This window comes from Procambarus clarkii, chromosome 28, assembly GCF_040958095.1.
Source record: "Procambarus clarkii isolate CNS0578487 chromosome 28, FALCON_Pclarkii_2.0, whole genome shotgun sequence".
Classification (NCBI taxonomy): Eukaryota; Metazoa; Arthropoda; class Malacostraca; order Decapoda; family Cambaridae; genus Procambarus; species Procambarus clarkii.
Genome location: NC_091177.1, coordinates 39,202,510 through 39,223,012, shown reverse-complemented (window position 1 = coordinate 39,223,012; position 20,503 = coordinate 39,202,510). Strand labels below are relative to the sequence as shown.

General features: G+C 42.6%; 1 protein-coding gene across 1 annotated transcript in view; it reads right to left on the bottom strand.

The window, feature by feature from the left end:
- Window positions 1-20,503, bottom strand: part of LOC138369538 (dipeptidase 1-like) — a 523,228-nt gene that overhangs the window by 210,253 nt on the left and 292,472 nt on the right. The window lies entirely within an intron of this gene.

The window sequence follows — 20,503 nt, the reverse complement described above, 5'->3', positions numbered from 1 at the left end:
CTGTTATGGTATCGACACCCTCGTCGGAGTGTGGAGTGGCAATGTCAGCGCCATCAATGGGTCTGCACTCCAACTCCTCTATTATTGGACGCTATGTAGACAACGCCTTCTGTTGGTGGTGCCATGACAGCGGTGAATGGCTCCAGTTTCCTGCCCCAGTCAGAAGAGGAGGTCGATGTGGATGACCTCTGGTGGGTGGCGTATCACGATCAGCGCCATCTAGGTTGTGGCTACAAGTCACAATGTCACGTCCCCGGTGAATGAGTGTTAGCCCAGAGTTACCCAGTATACTGGGCTACCATCATCTTTTGTTCGGTCGTGAGAGTCAAGTGGTTAAGGGCTCCTGTACACCAGGGGCCAGATTCACGAAAACACTTACGCAAGCACTTACGAACGTGTACATCTTTCCTCAATCTTTGACGATTTTGGTTACATTTATTAAACAGTTTACAAGCATGAAAACTTCCCATTCAACAGTTGTTATTGTTATAAACAGCCTCCTGGTGCTTCGGAGCTCATTAACTGTTTAATAATTGGAAACAGAGCTGCCAAAGATTGAGAAAAGATGTATAGGTTCGTAAGTGTTTGCGTAAGTGCTTTCGTGAATCTGGGCCCCAGATGCATAGTGCTTCTGGCAGTATGGGTTCGAGTCACTTCTGGAGTGTGGAGTTTTCAGTAGCATATATGCTTGTGGACCATTCAGACCTGTTTGCATTTGTGTTGATCACGTGGCCCCTAAAAATGAGGTGATTTGATAAAATACCATACCCAAGATTACCATCAGAGTGCCGGCGGGATGATGGGGAAATAGCCTCGGCTACCAACATCTTTTGTCCGGTCGTGAGGGTCGAGTGGATTAGGCACCCTGTACACCAGTTGCATAGTGCTCCTGGCAGTATGGGTTCAAGTCACTTCTGGGGTGTGGAGTTTTCAGTTATATATATATATATATATATATATATATATATATATATATATATATATATATATATATATATATATATATATATATATATATATATATATATATATATATATATATATATGCGGAAAATCCACAGAGAAATATGAAATGAGGTGAACGTTTCGGCTTGTTAAAGCCTTTGTCAACACCAGACTGACTAGTCAGTCTGGTGTTGACAAAGGCTTTAACAAGCCGAAACGTTCACCTCATTTCATATTTCTCTGTGGATTTTCCGCATAAAATGATCAGTGTTTTGTGATCGTCAATTGCACATATATATATATATATATATATATATATATATATATATATATATATATATATATATATATATATATATATATATATGTAGACATGTAGACATATATGTAGACATATATTATTAAATATGACCGGAAAAGTAAGATTAATAATTCTAACACGAATTTTCTCAATATTTCTTATGTTTCTTTTCATTGTTGATGGTAATTGAAAAATCAATTCTCCAAAATTCATTTTTATTTCTAGTCTGACGTGACACTTGAACGCGTTTTGTAATAACTTATTACATTTTCAAAGACTTTTAGTTTACACACACACAACTATAACCTGCAAACACTAAACGGAGTTCTTACTATGCTATGATTTAAACAGCTTTCATTTTATTTTATACCCGCATTTTGGGTGAGGTGATATGTTACAACAGTTTTGGATGAGGTGAACAAATCTTTCATCACAGGACAGAACACGAAACAATGGGTATTAATTGGGTAAATTGATGGCAAGAATGGAAGTAACTGCAAAGGGCCTATTGGCCCATATTTCTTGATGCTTCTATATTGGAGCGGAATTTTGAAGTGGGTAGAATATAGTTGTGCATTAATTGGCTGTTGATTGCTGGTGTTGACTTCTTGATGTGTAACATCGAGAAGCTCATCATTATCACCTTAGGTGTGAGACCATCGCATTCCTTGCCATTCAAAAATGTAGCCTAGCGCTCTGGATGTCCTGTTCTCCTGAGAATTTTATTAATTTATAATTATTGCAACTTAAAGGCTTACTGATAAATACTAACTGTAATATTATACCTGGCAAGTTCTTAAGAAATTACTCATGGTTTTTATTAATAGGCATTTTTAAAATTGCTATTAAAGCTATAGATAGTTGTTCATTTGACCGTCATGGTGAGTAGCCATTGGTTAAGGGCACAGTGAAGGCCACTCATGTAGTCCTTTATTATGCAGTCATGATTTTATGATTTTATTTATTTATTTATTTATGAAAGTAAAAATTACTTCTCATGAGAAGTTTAGATTATGAAGTTGTTTTAGATTCTAAATTATTAATTACTTACACATGGGTATGTGGGACGTGGGATATATGTTCCTGCAGGCTGTTCCAAATAACAGCCTGTTAGACCAAGCTCTCACAAGTCGAGCCTGGCCCCGAGTAAGGCTTAGGGAGTAAAAAAACTGCCAAAACCCCATCAAGGAATGATGATGATACACAGTAGCGAATATTTTCAACAGTATTTGTGGTGTGTGTTTGTTATTGTGTGTGTTTTCTCACCTAGTTGTGCTTGCAGTAGTTGAGCTTTGGCATTTTGGTCCTGACTCCCAACTGTCAATCAGCTGGTGTACAGGTTCCCGAGCCTTTCATATCTACATTTGAAACTGTGTGTGAAGTCTATCTGGACCACATCACTCCCTAGTGTATTCCATTTGTTAACTACTCTGATACTGAAAAAAAAAATAATATTTCAGTGGCTCATTTGAATACTAATTTCCACCTGTGACCGCTTTTTCATGTTTCCTATGCTTAATAGGGTGTCTTTATCCATCCTTTCAATTCCTATGAGAATTTTGCAGGTGGTGATCATGTCTCCCCTAAGTCTTCTCTCTTCCAGGGGATATGCGATTTAATTCTGAAGCGTTTCGTCCTTACTCATATCTCTCAGCTCTGGGACAAGTCTGATGGCTTACCTTTGAATCTTCTCTAACTTTGTCTTGTGTTTAACTAGGTATGGACTCCACGCTGAAGATGTATACTCCAGGATTGGTCTGACATATGTGGTATGCAAGGTCCTGAATGATTCCTGGCACAAGTTTCTAAAGGTGGTTCTTATGTTGGCCAATCTTGCATATGCCGCTGATGATATCCTTTTGATGTGGGCTTCAGGAGACAGGTTCGGTATGATATAAAAGAGGATCTTCCTCTCTAGTTGTCTCTTGAAGGATTTCACTTCCCAGATGGTACCTTGTGTTCGACCTCCTGCTCCCTTCACCTAATTTCATTACTTTACACTTGCTTGAGTTAAACTTTAGTTGACATATTCTAAACCATTCCTCCAGTTTGTCCAGGTCGTCTTGTAGTCTCTGTCTATCTTCTGTTTTGATTCTTTTCATGATTTTTGCATCATCAGCAAATATTGAGCGGAATGAGTCTATACCTTCTGGATGATCGTTTAAATATATCAGAAACAGGATGGGTTCAAGTATAAACCCTCTATGGGATTCCGCTGTGATATCTCGTCATTCTGAGGTCTTCCCTCTCACGATAACTCACTGTTTCTAGATGCTTATATACCTCCTTATCCACTGGAGCACCTTACCTGCTATTCCTAACTGTTTCTCCAACTTTTGTAAGAGCCTCTTATAGGGTACTGTGTCAAAGGCAGTCTGCCCACCTTTCTCTTTCTTTCCAAATATTTGTCACCTGGTCATTGAATTCTATGAAACCAGGGAGGCACGATTTACCATTCCTGTACCCATGCTGGTGGTGAGTTAAAATGCTCCAGATGTTCAAGGAGGTTTTTCTTCACATCTATTCCATAACCTTGTATTGTATACAAATTGGGGAAACTGGCCTGAAGTTCAGTGCCTCTTGCCTGTCACCCTTTTTGTATACTGGGACTACATAAGCTGTCTTCCAGCTTTCCGGTAGGTCTCATGTTTCGAATGACCTGGAATAACCCATACTGTGACATTCATAGGGCTTGTACCAATCCGTCTTGGATAGGTTATCTCTACTTGGATAGGTTATCTCTACTTCCCTCGGATACTCGAATGTCAGTACACTGTGGTCACTCATTCCCATAGGGGTTTCTAATTAGATTTCCCTTTCGTCTGACTTATTCAAGGTGAATATTAGATCGAGTCTAGCTGGTTCGTCATTGCCTCTCATTCTTGTGGGTTCCTTAACATGTTGGCTCAGTTTCTTTGTGTCACGTCCAATAGTTTAGCTCTCCGTGTATCTGCACCTCGATGATGTCCCCCCCTTCTCCCAGCCTATTTTCCATGGTTAAAGTAGCCCATGATTAAAAGTCTGGATCAATTCCAGCAGGCAACTGAAGCTGCTGTATTATATTAATTGTTGCCTTGTTGTTTCATGTGTGTGTGTGTGTGTGTGTGTGTGTGTGTGTGTGTGTGTGTGTGTGTGTGTGTGTGTGTGTGTGTGTGTGTGTGTGTGTGTGTGTGTGTGTGTGTGTGTGTGTGTGTGTGTGTGTGTGTGTGTGTGTGTGTGTGTGTGTGTGTGTGTGTGCGTGCAAGGGGAACCTAACGGTTCCCCTTGCTGGTGACATAACGTCACCAGCCGGCTCCCACCTCATTGGTAGTGGCACGTCTCGTTGTTGGCCTCCCAGGCGTCGAATGGTCGAGTGCCTGGCATCAAAGGAGCCGCTGCCCAGATTTCGCACGCCAAAACGCCGCTGGCGTGAGATACCCGCCCAAGGCGGACATTCTGTGTTTGAGAGCTGTGCTGTCAGGACGTGGGAGATAGAGTTCTGGCCAAGACCTTGGTTCCTCCCGTCCATTTCAACCTCCAGCCAGCCTAAGTTGACCCTATGCCACCCCACGCTGCAGTTGCAGAATCCTGCAGTGATGGGGCGCCGTTAGTGGTAGAAATATTTCGAAGATACGTGAAGTCTCAGCCGACACTTGTGTCACCCAGCAGACGTAACTGGACTGTACAAAGTGATCACGAATCATCGGCTTCACAGAGAGCAATCCGTCGTTTTATTGCTCAGTAACTGTGAGAAATAAGAATCAAGAAGCGATTCTATGTGTTTGAGTGAAGATCGTGTGCAAATCTTCATTATTGTGGGAAGCGTGGACTCCGTTAATTTTTCCCGTCCACGCCATTGTTCTCCCCGGGTGCCTCTCACACGCCCCCCCCCCTCCCATATATATATACATATATTCCAGCGTGCATTCCTCCAGCCTTGAGCAAATATCACTGTTGTGCATAAAACCGGTGTTTACAGTGTGCGCGCATCCTCCCAGTTATTGGTGGGGGAGATAAGCCATTCTGGACTTAAGTGTCGCGCGCGGCCATCTCACCGGCTGCCCAGGCCAGGCCAGGGCAGGGCCTGCCACACCTCATGCCCATCCTCCCCACCTCTGAGCGCAGTGTTCCAACCCAACCTCCACACCACTCCGTCGCCCGAGTGTTTACTTCTTTTTCTTCTTCTTGATAGTAGGTGCAGTTTGCATGAAGGGTTTGTCCTCCCGATGACTGCACCAGTACAGATGTTGGTAGAGGCGTTTATGTTGAAGATGATAAGAGTTTCAAAAGTGCTTGTTGCGTTGTGCTGTAGACAGAGGAGGGGCGACTAAAACAGAGGTGGATGTTAGAGGGAGACTTGCCGCACCGTAGGACGGTGTGTTGTGTTTATGGCGTCAGCTGATCCTTGGTGTTGCGACGAAACATTTGTTTTCTGTGTTTAGCTGTTGGTGGCGCCAGGTACAAAAGGGGCGCGGGTCAGATGTGACCCAATTTGTTGGTCGATTGGAGATATTTAGCCAGTGCTTTGACTATTTGGTATTTTTCTTGTAACGAGTGGTCACCGCCTCCTAATATATGCTCGATGGTAAAGGGTATTTTAAGTGAGATAAGTTCTTGTTTGAAATTTACTCTGGCACTATAGTGTCGGAAGCAATGTAGGAGATAGTGTTCGATTGTTTCAGGCACCTGACAGTGGATGCAGAGTTCGTTGATGTCTGTTCTGTACTTAGAGCTTTGTGCTGCTAGTTTGGTGTGTCCCAGCCTTAATCTGGTCATCGCTATATCAATTTCTCTGCTTTTATATCTGACATGTTTCCAAGTTTCCCATTTCTTTTTAATGGACCCATAGTACAAAGGTGAGCATGACGTTTTCCATTTCGTCGCAAAATCTTGGGTGATGGTATTTTTGAAGGCTCCTTTACGTGCAACATGGGGAATTGGATGACGGGTAATGTGAGGTGTGTTGTGCATTGCTTTGGCTAGTTGATCTACTAGTTCATTATGGAGAATACCACAATGCGCTGGGACCCATTGGATAGAGGTATCATAACCGTTCAATCGATGTTCATGAAGAAGTTGAAGACATGGGTAAACAAACTCCTTGCACGTTTTTGAAGAGTACGTAATTGCTTGAATCGCACTCTTGGAGTCACTGCAGATTGTATATGTCCCGACTGGTAATGTTGTGATTATTTGGAGAGCTTGATATAAGGCATATAATTCAGCTGTGAAAACAGATAGTTGGTTTGGTAACCGCCATCCCTGCTTGAGATGGTATTCCGGTATCCATACAGCGCTAGTGACCGAGGGTACGTTGTTCTTGATGATGCGAGATCCATCTGTATAAATCGCTGTGGTATTTGGGTAGCAATTTTTCATTGTTGAGAGAAAGACTGAGGCTATGGCTGAGTTTGGTGCAGACTTTGGAATGTTGTCTTCGAGTTGTATTGCTGTATTAGGAGTTGTATAAAGCCAGGGTGGAATAGGGGGAACAGTAAGTTGGGTTTCCGAGTTTTGGAGTAGAGAGAGGTCTATATTGAGGTTATTTGTAGCCCGTGTGAGGAAAGGTTGTGAGTGATTGGTTGGGAAGCGGGGGTTATCTGGGTTAACTGTTGGGTTAATTTTTGATCTGTATGGGTGTGTCTGGTGAGCAGTGGTACAGAGTGACAGATAGTTGGCACACATTATGTCTCGTCTGGTGGCTAGGCTTGTGAGGCCCGTTTCCCCGTAAAGTCCGAGGATAGGAGTGGAACGCATTGCGCCACATATAAGTCGCATGGCATTGTTTTGGATGACCTCTAGGCTCTGTAGGTTAGTAGGCGCAGCCGATGCATATGCTTGGCAACAATAGTCTATTTGGCTGCGAATGTAGGTTGTATAGAAACGGAGCAGGATTTTATGGTGTGCTCCCCAGGTGGTGCCAGTGAGGGCTTTCAGTATGGCGAGTCGGGGTTGTGTCGTCTGTTTAAGGTGTTGAATGTGTGCTGTCCAGGTAAGTGAGGGCGAGTCTAAGTGCATGCCAAGGTATTTATGTCCTCGTACGTGTTGGATGGGAGTGTTGTGTATTGTGAGGGTGGGTAGATGAACGAGTCTTTTTTTAGTGAAAATTTGATAATAGGTTTTGGTAGTACTAACTTGAAGGCCCCATTGTTGTGTCCAATCTATGAGGTGATCAAGTGCTGTTTGCATTGTTGAGACTGTATTAGGTAAGGCGTTGTCTGAATAATACAGTGTTAAGTCGTCGGCGTACGCCGAGAGGTTAACAGGATGGGTGTTAGGCAAATCTGCTAAGAATGTAGCAAAAAGGGTTGGGCTTAATATGGAGCCTTGTGGGACACCCGTTTGTATTGGGATGTCATCGGAAAACTCGCCTTGTATATAGACTTTAGAGGTCCTGTTCGTAAGATAAGATTTTAACCATAAAAGTAATCTTCCCTGTACGCCTAAACGCGCAAGCTTTGCGAGGAGGCAAGTATGAGGAATGCTATCAAAAGCTCCTTTGAGGTCTAAGTAGACAACAAGACAATATTTACTGCTTCTGAGAGAGGTGCGGATTTCATGTTCAAGGCAAAGTATTTGATCGAGTGTGGAGCATTGCGGTCGAAATCCAGCTTGGAGTGACGGTATAATATTATTATATTCTAGATACCATTGGAGGCGAGTATGTACTAGTCTTTCCATGACTTTACTGAGGCATGATAGTAGGGAAATAGGCCTATATGACGCAGGTTGGGATGGGTCTTTTCCTGGTTTAAGGAACGGAAGAATAATACTGGTCTGCCATTGTGAGGGAATATTTCCGTGAGTCCAGCATAGGTTGTAATAGTTTAGGAGAGTACTATGTGCAGTTGATGGGAGATGTTTTATGAGTTCATATGGAATTCCATCCTCTCCAGGTGCCTTGCCAAGAGGTAGGCGGGTTAAGGCTAATTGTAGCTCGCTTAAGGTGTATATGTTGTCGACGCCAGGCATGGGTAGCAGTATGGCACGGTCAATTTCTTGTCTGAGGGGGAGTTCTTGGGCATGAAAGAAGGGTGTTGAGAGGGTAACTTTAAGACATTCAGCAAGAACATTTGCACGCTCCTGAGGTGTTTGACAGAGTGAACCGTTGATCGTCAGGGGGAACGAAGGGAATGTTGGGCGACCTTTAATGCTGTTAAATGTAGCCCAGACTTTTGAATGTGGCGTAGTGGGTGTGAGGCTATCACAAAATTTTGCCCATGATGCTCGCTTTGCTGACAGTATGGTTTTTTTGGCTTCTGCTGTAGCCCGTCAGAGATTAACCCAGTTCTGTAGGGAGGGTTGACGTCTTTGTTTTTGTATGGCTCGTCGGCGTAAAGCGACTGTTCGTGCACATTCCGCGTTCCACCACGGTTTAAGTGGTTTGTTGGACCTATGTCCTGAAGTTTTCTTGAGCATTTGGGTGGCTGCACAATTTATGGCCGAGGTGATTGTGGACAGTCGCGTGTTGGGGTCTACATCGTCTGTATCTGGGAGACAGACAGTATCAGCCCATTTTTTCTTATCTAGTTTCTTAATGTTCCACTTGGGGAGCGTTAGGGGGTGGGTTGGTGGCTGAAAGTTAGTAAATTTTATAATGAGGGGTTTGTGGTCACTTCCAATATCTGGTCCAGTATGAAACTGTAGTTCTTGTTGAAAGTGTGCAGAGCCAAAGCAGATGTCCAATGAGGCTTCATAATTGGTTCTGTAGTTAAAGTAGGTTGCAAGGTAGGGCGGCGAAAGAAGAATATATGGTGTAGTGTCTAAGTAGTTATATAAATCGGTGCCTGCAGTATTTTGGGTACCTCTACTCCATGTGGGGTGGTTTGCATTGAGATCACCTGTAACAATGATCGGTTGCCGTAGTTGGTTTAGATAGAATTCTAGTTCATTTAAATTTATTGTGCCACCAGGGTTGTATATACCCAGAAAGGATATGTGTGCACCATTGTAGGGTATTAGGCATGCTAAAATTTCTAGCTTACCATTTACAAAATGTGTAAGCGTTACAGGTTTACATGTCATGTTACTCCGTGTTAGGAGGAAAATACCACCACCCATACGGTTTGGTCTGTCCAGTCTCTGCATCTGAAAGTTTTTAAAAATAGGATTTTGTTTAGGGGTGAGCCAGGATTCGGTTATGAAAGCTAAGTCCGGTTTGGATGAGTAAAGGAATTGTTTAAGTTCTGTGAGAGATGTTTTAATGCTTTTTGCGTTCCAAGTCATGAATGTTAGGGGAGCCATTTAGGATGTGTGGGTTATGGATGTGTCTGTTTTCCTTGGCATGCCAGTAGTAGTACGTGTTGGATACCTAGATGTGGATGTGGGCTGTGCCTTACTCTTGGTACTGGCGGTTTGGGTTTGTGGCAAGTCAGCCTGTGGAATGAGTTTGGTAAGGCGTGCTAGGGAGTTATTTATTAGTTTTTCTATCATCTGTTCAAACAATGTGTGTCCAGCAATGGTGGCTTTGTTTGGGCGGATGTCAGTGTCTGTAGCTGTTGATGGGATGTCTTTTGGGTCAGCCTCAGGAGTGGGTTGTGTTACTTGTGTAAAGAATTTAGTTAGCAGTCGGTCCAGCGTCTTTTCTAGTGCATTTTCAATGCGCGTGACAACAGTTTCAACAAGATCATTTTCAATGCGAGTGACAAGAGTTTCAACAAGATCAGGATTCAGTTGTGCATTTTGTGAGGGATGGTTGGACCCTGGGGTTGTGGGAGTGTCGGTGACAGATATATCAGGTACAAGCAAAGGCTGTGTTTGAGTGTGAGGTAGTGTTTGATGATGGGCTGTGTTAGGCTGTTTCAGTGCACTACTGTATAGCAGGTTGTTGGTAGGGAGAACCTTAGTTTTTGCTGCTGCTGCTATGTATGAGGGACATTGTTTGAATGTAATGTCGTGGTCGCCACCACAGTTTGAGCAGGTAAGTGTATCTGATGTACAATCTTGCGTGTAATGGGAACCAGAGCATTTCCCACATTTAATGTCTTTGGTGCAGCCTTTCCAGGTATGGTTAAAACCTTTACATTTAAAACACTGAGTGGGACGTGGTATATACACCTCAAGTTTATGGAGGAAGCCATTTAACCAAATCCTCTCAGGGGGGGATGTAGTCTAGAAAGGTGAGCAGAGCAGTGCCTGTATCACTCAGTTCTCCGTCTGTTCTTCGCATAAATTTTTTGATTCCATGGATCGGGATGTCATGTGTCTCAAGTTGTGCTTTGATGTCGTCTACACTGATGTCTACAACATGTCGGATTACATATTTTGTTAATCGGTCCCCAAGTGGTTTATAGCACTTGACTTTGTGGCCACAGATGTCAGTAATGTCTGAAAGCTTTAGTTCTTCGCCATGTTTGTGGTCCACTGCGATCAGGTTTTTCTGTTTATTTGGTCTCATATTGTGCACATCGATCCCGAATATCTTGGGAATGGCATTATATAAGATACTTTGTGCTCGGCTATTTCTGAACACATTTTCCTCTTCGCCATCAAAGGCAATGATGAAAGTTTGCAAATCAGAAGAACTTAGCCTACCTTGGTTGAGCTGTGGAGGTTGATACTGAGGCCGCGTGGTGCCGGCATGGTCTCTGTTTACCTCTGTAAGTTGGCGGCGTTTCGCCTCCAATCTGTTTGCCTTGCTGTGATGTTTGCTGTCTAGGAAAACTCCATCTAGATCCTCTTCTAAGACCGGGTGATGTTCATGATCTAAATGTGTGGTATGCAACAGTGGTTCCCCAGTGTCCTCTAAGGTATCGTCAATATTTGCAGGAGAGACGCTGCGCGAACCTCCACCAGACGCCATGACGCTTTCCTCTCGTGTTTACTTCAATCAACAGCTGGGAAGTGGCTTGTGAGTGTGGCATACCAGTATATTAACGTGACTACTCAAATATTATTTCTCTGTATCATCTGTTTGTGCAAGTCCTTGTGTTGAATTTATTTCAGCCGTCCGGTGTTCGTTCTCACTAGTTCCCCTACGGGACCGAGTTCGATTCCCCGAGGAAGCACGATAGGTAAAAACCCACTACAACTGTTCTGCGTGACCACTGCAGCTGGACTTTAAGTGTAATTGACATCTTACACATTCAGTTTTACACATTTAGTTGTCTCTGTGACGTGTGTATTTTACTGTATTTTCTTGTGTTTAGTGTGGTTTCAATATTACACCATCACTCTATGTTAACCCATTTCCATGCCGTTCTTTCTGTGCCTCCAAGGGACATGCTGTAAGTACATGTAAGATTATATTACATTGTTGACACGTGTGTGTCAGTGTGTTGTTTTATTGACACGAGAGTGTGTCAGTGTGTTGTATTATTGACACGAGAGTGTGTCAGTGTGTTGTATTATTGACACGAGAGTGTGTCAGTGTGTTGTATTATTGGCACGAGAGTGTGTCAGTGTGTTGTATTATTGACACGAGAGTGTGTCAGTGTGTTGTATTATTGACACGAGAGTGTGTCAGTGTGTTGTATTATTGACACGAGAGTGTGTCAGTGTGTTGTTTTATTGACACGAGAGTGTGTCAGTGTGTTGTATTATTGACACGAGAGTGTGTCAGTGTGTTGTATTATTGACACGAGAGTGTGTCAGTGTGTTGTTTTATTGACACGAGAGTGTGTCAGTGTGTTGTATTATTGACACGAGAGTGTGTCAGTGTGTTGTAGTATTGACACGAGAGTGTGTCAGTGTGTTGTTTTATTGACACGAGAGTGTGTCAGTGTGTTGTATTATTGACACGAGAGTGTGTCAGTGTGTTGTCTTGGTTATTACTATTTTAAATGGTTTCATTGACCTGGTGTACTCTGGTTTAGTGTAATTATTGTTGGTCTCTGTGATTTATTTTACTTGTGTTCAGTATCTCGAGATATCAGTGTAACTTCATGTTCAGTATCTCAAGACGTCAGTATCACTTGTGTTCAGTATCTCGAGACGTCAGTATACTTTGTGTTCATTCATCCTTGAGACGTCAGTATACTTCCGTTCAATTATCTTTGAGATATCAGTGTAACTCAGTGTTCAGTAGCCATTGATCCCAGATCTTACATCTGGTGTCCGTCAGTACATTTATGTTCATTATTCTGGAGTAGTCAGTGTATCCATTGTTCTTTGTTCTTGAGACGTCAGTGTATTAATTTAACGTGATTTATTATCAATTGATTTAATTCGCGGTGATTAGTAATCGTATTGACTGATTGATGTTGGTTAAGCGGCCTCAGTGACGCAGAGCTATAACGTAAATTCTTCGAGAATTAAGTGAGCTGTCAAGCTTTGACAGCTCCTTGAACTCAGGAATTACTAGTTACCCGTAAGACATTGTTGATTTCAGTGACATTGTTTTGATTGCATGTCTTGGTGACATAATAACGTAATTATATTTACTGAGGAAAGTAACGTAATCAATTGGGTATTGCACGGAAGACTCGTTTCAGTGACAGGTGTGTCAGTTGTTGTTGTTCAGTCATCACTCACCCCACGCTCGTCACGGATCTCACATCTGGCACCAACGTGGGGCCGTTGCCTTTCCATTGTATGTTATTGCTCAACCCGTTCTCGCAAATTTAGTAAGTCAATATTGACTTATTAAATATGTGCATAGGTGACATACTTAACATAATAGTTTCCCTTGAAAAGCTTCATAGAAAACACCGACCTTACCTAACCTACTTAGTATGTTAAGATAAGCATCTTATTGCTTCGTAATTACAATTATTACCTAACCTATACCTATAATAGGTTAAGTAACAATTGTAATTACGAAGCTATAAGATGCTTATTTTAACATACTAAGTAGGTTAGGTAAGGTCGGTGTTTTCTATGAAGCTTTTCAAGGGAAACAATTATGTTTAGTATGTCACCTATGCACGCAATTAATAAGTCAATATTGACTTATTAAATTTGCGAGAACGGGTTGTATTGCTACTTGTCACAGTCTCGTCAAGCTACCATTGCACCTGGAGTGGTTGCCCACTATTGTTAAGCGTAGACAGGGTCAGCGATACCACGAGCGGTCCCAACCGGAAGCAATTATTCCGGCTAGCCTAGCTTTGTTAAGCACCACGACAGACATTAATTAACGTAATGTCAGATTATTCTGGTCATGTATCGTTAGTATTAAGTATTATGAATAAACTATTTGTTAAATACAAGTGTCTTTACGTTCACACCTTCAGACCCTTTGTACCCAGTATTGACTTTTCCATTAAATCTGTTATTAACGTGATCCCCTTTTTATGTTGCCTGGATTACTTGGACTTGAACTGCCTTCATGGCCACACACATCAAATAAATACTATTTGGTGTGAGAATCACAGGAGCTACTCTGATGACCTTCTGAGGCTCCAAGAAGCTCCACGACCCAGTGGGTGAGGAGTGCCAAGAATTTGGATTCCTGCAGCTGCTCTATGCATCCCTGGTCAGTCATTAAAGTATAATCTGCCTTCAGCATTTGTTTTGTGCTAGTTCAGTCCTTTCCTGACTGAGGTTTCTTGTAACCTATTCACCCCTAAAAAGGATAATCTCACAGTACACACTTTACAAATTAAGTGTATAAATATTAATCATATAATTTTTTCTCATTAGTAGCGCAAATTGGTCCAACTTAATTTAAAAGTAGCTCATAAAAAGTTGTAGTTTTCAAAATAAAAAAATACAACAGACTGGTTTTCAAAAGTAGGCCAGTTTGCTACTTGTAGCTGTCAACAGTCTCCGTGGTGTAGTGGTAAGACACTCGCCTGGCGTTCCGCGAGCGCTATGTCATGGGTTCGTATCCTGGCCGGGGAGGATTTACTGGGCGCAATTCCTTAACTGTAGCCTCTGTTTAACGCAACAGTAAAATGTGTACTTGGATGAAAAAACGATTCTTCGCGGCAGGGGATCGTATTCCAGGGACCATAGGATTAAGGACTTGCCCGAAACGCTACGCGTACTAGTGGCTGTACAAGAATGTAACAACTCTTGTATATATCTCAAAAAAAAACAGTTGATTGCTATCTAAATTTCACATGCAGTTAATTGTTTTACTCATTATGGCTTCTTCCACATTCGATTTATTAATATCTGAATTGAAGATTTTTTTCTTTTACTAAATGACATAACTGCACTAACTCAAGATTGGATATTGCATTTAATTTTTGTTCACCTTCAATCTGCCGCTAATAAAAAAAAATAATTACCACCTATGAGCAAGAAACTACAACAACATTGCAAAAATTACTTTTCCTTGTGTAATTAAATTGTATGCAAAATGTAAAATAACACTAACTGAATAAATACCTTTTTATTGTGTTGAACTGTGAAGGTGTGCGGTGGCCATGTGGTCTGGCCTCGGCCACCACACCAGGCCAACTGTGAAGGTGTGCCGAGGCCATGTGGTCTGGCCTCGGCCACCACACCAGGCCAACTGTGAAGGTGTGCGGTGGCCATGTGGTCTGGCCTCGGCCACCACACCAGGCCAACTGTGAAGGTGTGCCGAGGCCATGTGGTCTGGCCTCGGCCACCACACCAGGCCAACTGTGTAGGTGTGCCGAGGCCATGTGGTCTGGCCTCGGCCACCACACCAGGCCAACTGTGAAGGTGTGCCGTGGCCATGTGGTCTGGCCTCGGCCACCACACCAGGCCAACTGTGAAGGTGTGCGGTGGCCATGTGGTCTGGCCTCGGCCACCACACCAGGCCAACTGTGAAGGTGTGCCGAGGCCATGTGGTCTGGCCTCGGCCACCACACCAGGCCAACTGTGAAGGTGTGCCGAGGCCATGAGGTCTGGCCTCGGCCACCACACCAGGCCAACTGTGTAGGTGTGCCGAGGCCATGTGGTCTGGCCTCGGCCACCACACCAGGCCAACTGTGAAGGTGTGCCGAGGCCATGAGGTCTGGCCTCGGCCACCACACCAGGCCAACTTTGTTTACACTGTGGATATCAGAAACAACACCTTTGTTCTCCTTAGATGTTTCATTGATAGTTTTCACTTGTTTCAATTTATTTTAAAAAATGTATGTGTGTGTGTTGATAAATTGATAGTTCACACAAGTGAAAGTGAAATGAAAATTCATATTTAAAGTGAAAATTATATTGAGTCCTTTCAAAGCATTCATTACTCCACATGGAATGGAATGAACATGAATTCCACAAATGATCAGAAGACTGGCAAATACTTTTAAATATCGATAAATGAAAGTCCTATCGTGGGGGCTATAACCATCAATGTCACAACTACGAAATTAACAGCACTTCCTTGCAGCAGAATGATGAAGAAAAGGACCTTGGTGTCAGAATCCATCATTCACTGAAAGTTGCACAACAAGTGGAAGCAGCAGTAAAACGTGGTCACCAAACCTGAGGAATAATCAAGCGTTCCTTTGACAAATGTCTGGCGCTCCCCCACTGGGCAACAAAAATAATGCCAGAACTAAGTTGGCTCTCATACCAGGTAAGGTTGAGGGCCACAGGGCTTACAACATTGCACACTAGGCATGACAGGGCGGATCTCATAGAAACATTGAAAATACTGAACAGTTTGGAGAATGTTGCTCAGGACAACTTCTTCAAATGGTTAGATGTAACACTAACAAGTAGCAACGATTTCAAGCTTAACAAGCCACAATGAAGGACTTAAGACAGGAGATTTTTTCACCCACAGGGTTATAAACACCATGGAACCGTCTACCCGCCAAAGCCGTAAATGCCAGAACTCTGCTTACCTTTAAAATCCAGCTTGAAAAAGACATTAGGACAAATGGGGGGACCATAGACAAGCCGACGGCTTTTCGTCGTCATCGAAGCCACTAGTGATTTAGTGGCCCTCAGATAAATTGTAGTAAATAATTCACAAAAAAACTACAATTGAGCACGAATGATATTACCTAGGTGAGGGTGTAAGCCATGGGTAAGGGCATATAAATGGATGAAGGTGAAATCCACGAGTGAAAGATATAAAGCATGTGTGACGATGTAAACCATTGGTCAGGATGTAGACCATGGGTCAGGGTCTACATCACTGGTTAAAGTGTATACCAATAACGAGTGACACCTGGGTGAGGGGAGTGCACCAAGGGTGAGGGTGTAGACCAAGGGTGAGTGTGTAGACCAAGGGTGAGGGTGTAGACCAAGGGTGAGGGTGTAGACCATGGGTGAGTGTGTAGATCATGGGTGAGGGGTGTAGATCATGGATGAGGGATAAAATCATGAGTTAGGGGTGTAATGAAAACTTTATAAACATAATACACATGGGTGTTGGTCTGCCTGATGTAATAATTGGCTCGATATAAGGGACAATATGAACAGACGGAGTAAGCCACCATTGTGCCACCCACATTTGACGACCGGCGGTATAAAATGACAAAGCTACCCATTTCATTATGTATGAGGTCAATTTTTTTTTATTTGAGTTAAAATTAACGTAGATATATGACCGAACCTAACCAACCCTACCTAACCTAACCTTAGGTTAGGTTAGGTAGCCGAAAAAGTTAGGTTAGGTTAGGTAGTTGAAAAACAATTAATTCATGAAAACTTGGCTTATTAGGCAAATCGGGCCTTGCATAGTAGGCTGAGAAGTGCGTTCTGGCTACTAGGTACGACACACACACACACACACACACATTATATATAAATATATATATATATATATATATATATATATATATATATATATATATATTTATATATATATATTTATATATATATATATATTTATATATATATATTTATATATATATCTTTATATATATATATTTATATATATATTTATATATATATATATATATATATATATATATATTTATATATATATATATATATATATATATATATATATATATATATATATATATATATATATATATATATATATATATTAGTATATTTTGGTAGCAGTCTTTCCTGTAGACATATATTATTAAATATGACCGAAAAAGTAAGATTAATAATTCTAACACGAATTTTCTCAATCTTTCGTACATTTCTTTTCACTGTTGGAGGTAAATCAAAAATCAATTCTCCAAAATTCATTTTTATTTCTAGTCTGACGCGACACGAGCGCGTTTCGTAAAACTTATTACATTTTCAAAGACTTTAGTTTACAAATACACAACTGAATAGAACCTACGCATCTCCGATTTTATATCTACATTTGAGTGAGGTGGCATTAATAGGGTATTAATTTCATCAATACAAGACAGAACACGAAACAATGGGTATTGAATAGAAGTGTTTGTAGAAAGCCTATTGGTCCATATTTCTTGATGCTTCTATATTGGAGCGGAGTCTTGAGGTGGGTAGAATATAGTTGTGCATTAATTGGCTGTTGATTGCTGGTGTTGACTTCTTGATGTGTAGTGCCTCGCAAACGTCAAGCCGCCTGCTATCGCTGTATCTATCGATGATTTCTTTGTTGTTTACTAGGATTTCTCTGGCGATGGTTTGGTTGTGGGAAGAGATTATATGTTCCTTAATGGAGCCCTGTTGCTTATGCATCGTTAAACGCCTAGAAAGAGATGTTGTTGTCTTGCCTATATACTGGGTTATTTGGAGCTTACAGTCCCCAAGAGGGCATTTGAAGGCATAGACGACGTTAGTCTCTTTTAAAGCGTTCTGTTTTGTGTCTGGAGAGTTTCTCATGAGTAGGCTGGCCGTTTTTCTGGTTTTATAGTAAATCGTCAGTTGTATCCTCTGATTTTTGTCTGTAGAGATAACGTTTCTATTAACAATATCTTTCAGGACCCTTTCCTCCGTTTTACAGGAGTACAGGCTGGATCACGATACACTCTGTCGGCTATCATCCCGATTGTCTCGTCCACAGGTACGTTGGTAAACAGCGATTCTACGTCCAACGAGGCTCTTATCCCTGTGGCCCGTGTGCCCCGCAGTATGTATCGTGATCCAGCCTGTACTCCTCTTGACATACCAGAAAATATTCTGAGGAAACTACTCCAAGCTTGTACTAAAGAGGCACCCTTCTTGAGCCCGGATGGGCACATGTATAAGCAAGTAGATGGGGTCGCCATGGGTTCTCCCCTAGGTGTCCTGTTTGCAAACTTCTACATGGGTACCATCGAGCAAAAAGTCTTAGTCGACATGAACTTGAAACCGGCAATATACTGCAGGTATGTTGACGACATTTTTACACAGGTACCTGATGTCAGACATCTGCAGGAGCTGAAGGAGGCATTTGAGCAGAGTTCCGTGCTGCGTTTCACTTACGAGATGGAAAAGGATGGGAAGCTGCCCTTTCTAGATGTAACAGTCATGGAAAAGAGCGGAGGTTTCCACACTGCAGTCTACACTAAGGAAACGAACATAGGAATGTGCCTAAATGCCAACAGCGACTGCCCAGACAGGTACAAGAGGAGTGTTGTTAACGCATATGTCGACCGTGCTCTCAGCCACAGCTCAGAATGGAAGCAAGTCGACGAAGAACTCTGTAGGGTAAGGCAGGTCCTAGTCAACAACGGCTTCTCCAATGGTTTCGTCGAAGACATCATAAGAAGGAAAGTGAAACGCCATGCAACCTCTGAAGAGACAACTAACACAACACCTATTAGACTATTTTACAGGAACTTCTTTTCCACAGCTCATAAAGCGTAGGAAAGGGTCCTGAAAGATATTGTTAATAGAAACGTTATCCCTACTGTGACGGAGTTCCCCCCCCTTGTATTCTCCCACGCCTGCAGTAAGAGTCATGTCTACTTTTCCCAAACGTTCTCTACGTTGCAGGCTACAATTTGATACATGGGAGAGAGTGAAGTGTTCTCAGAGAGCCGAGAAATTTGTGAAATAGTGATATTTTGGCCTGTGGTTTAGGCCCTTTAGGGAGCCAAGATGGCGCTGGCTTCCCTGATCTCCCGCCAAAACCGTGTGACGTCAGTGGCACCGGATTGGTCACCGACAGCAATGTGGCACCGGGAGCCAATGAAAACCTCCCGTGGCGAAAGTGACGTCACGAAGGAAGGGGGTCCGGCCAGCGCGCCGGGCTGGCGCCAGCAGTCAGACACGACACGTCATAGAGGTCGGACGTGCGACGAGTGGTCCTGTCTGTCGGACAGCTGTTTCCCACTACCGTGGATTTACGCGTCACCTGAAGTCCGCCAGTACTCTGAGAAGTCTTCCCTAGTTCATGTGTTGAACCAGAAGAGGGAATTGACGGTTATATGAGCAACAAGTGCTCCAGTCAGGTACTGTGCCAGTAGCAGTGAAGCCGTGCAGTGACGTATGTTGACGTCCGTGGCAATTCACCAGTTCGTGACAGCGTAGTGGCTGACAGAGCCACTGGGTAGCTGAGGAAGAGAGGACTATTTGGGGAAACCGAACGACTGTAGCTGAGACGTAGGCGACAGCCGTTGCTGGGAGAAGACGACGGCCAGGAGACCGACTCCAACCTTCAAGAAGTCAAGAAGGAGGACGGACCTGCAGTGAGGAGGCACGGAGACGACGCGCTAAACGGTGGGACGACGAGAGGCTCTGGTAGGACGCGACGACGTGTAGTGTGGGGGCGTTCCCGACACGAGGACCAGGAGCTACATCTCGACTCTCATCGGAGGATAGGGTGAAGTAGGTGGTTCTAGTTCCCTCCCCATTCCCCTTTAGTTAGCTATATTATTTGGCTATATTATCTAGCCCGAAGATTTTATATGTCGTGAGCAAGTCTCACCTATGTCACGGTAAAGCACCAGTGTGCTAGACAGTACTATCAAGAGTACTTGTAATATTCATGTTGATTATTGGTGTGTACAGGCACCAGGAACCAGTGATAAATTTACTGTGTTGTGTATATCTTTCTATAGATTTTGATATGAACATATAGTGGTGAATTATATATAATATTATGCCAGTATTTGGAGGTTAGGCTATGTGCCCAGAAACTATTTATTTTCCATGTATTGATGATTGATTTATATACCATATATATGTCTATGTTCATTCAGTGAATAATCATTTGTGAGTACAGTGAATCATTGCGTTATCGCCAACGAGAGAAAGTACTGAAAACTCCAGTGTTAATAGTTCATAATATATTGTTGAGTGAAGAACAATGTGAAGCCATTACAGTGAATCATTATAGCATTGATTGTAGAAAAGACTGTTTGAGCCTGAGTACAGTGTAACTAAGTAATTCGGATTATTTGTGCCAATATCGAGTGTGCGAGTTTCTAGTAATATTGGAGAATTTAAAGAAATCGCGCGCGTGAATCTAGCAAACAAGCAAATTTCGCGCGGAGAGTCCATTGCGATCAGCTGTTCTTGACAATTGATGAGGAGGGGGAGGTGTTGCCACCTAATGAT